Genomic DNA, 1,284 nt, shown 5'->3' on the forward strand with positions numbered 1-1,284 from the left:
ATATATATATATATATATATATATATATATATATATATAACAAAGGAAATTACGAACGCAAGAGAATAGCTGTGAAAAAGCCTTAGAAAATCAGCTACAAATACCCTTATAAGAGGGAAAAGAAGCCGCTAGAGAAAATAGAACTCTGCACCTATCAAAAATACAGACAGGTATAGAGTTCGTATTTCTGTAGGAGCAATTTGCCCGTCTTCTAAGGTGCTTTCACAGCTATACTCCTGCCGTCCGAGATTTCTTCATTTGCAGAATAAAAAAACACCAACTCACTCGGTGCTTTCATGTATGTTTATATATACACACACATACACACGAGCGTACGTTCGTTCATTCATTCATACACACATAATACATTAATAAATACATACATATACCCGGTTGATATTGAAATTCCATTGAAGAAGCCTTGGATCTTGGTTAGAAACCGGAAGAAATCTTGAAATTAAACTGAATGACGGCATACACCGAACGGCCAGTGGTTTGTATATCCGAAAAAGAAGCACATTCTAAGACATTAGGGCAGTAGTATGGACACAAAACGAATGGTCACCCTCTGACCCGCCTCAACATGCAACCTTATAAAAACTTATACGCCACGCTCCATTAGTAAAGCGAAGCAAACAGTTCAGTGATATAATATAAACACCAGCATACATACAAATATACTACTTACGTTTTAGGAGTAAGGATATAGATCCAGGACGGAATGTATATATAAACATATATATATCAGTATATATGTGTGTTGAGTATAGCCAGGTGTCCGGGACGTCCCATCAATGCTCAGGAGTTGGTCCAGTCAGAATCACGCCTCAGTGCTTGTCACATGACAACGTTTAGAGTTGCTTCCCTTGAGTATCAACGACCCACACGAAAGACACCACGTAGATTCCTAAAAATAGAAGCTAAACCGCCTGAAAATCGCAGGCTAATGCCGTAATAGAAGTTTTGTTTGGCACTCGTTCGCTAATTCAGTCGTAGGTGGGCGTGGTTGGAATGCTTCGGACCTTAAGTCTGATTCGATTTTAGGATTGGAGAAACGGTAGGTAACGGGGGGGGGGGATAAATAGAAAACAAGACAACGGTGTCATTCATAGTCATATGACAGGTCACAGGTCAGCAACCGTCCTGGCTTTTAGTCAGATGAGCTGTGTACAAATACAGGTCTTCGTAAACACACATAAATGTGGTTGGGTGATAAAAAGCTTGCTTCCCAGCCTCATGCTTCCGTGTTCAGTCCCAATGCGTGGCATCTTGGACAAGTGTCGT

The sequence above is a fragment of the Octopus bimaculoides genome, chromosome 28 (genome assembly GCF_001194135.2).
Source record: "Octopus bimaculoides isolate UCB-OBI-ISO-001 chromosome 28, ASM119413v2, whole genome shotgun sequence".
In the NCBI taxonomy this organism is placed as follows: domain Eukaryota; kingdom Metazoa; phylum Mollusca; class Cephalopoda; order Octopoda; family Octopodidae; genus Octopus; species Octopus bimaculoides.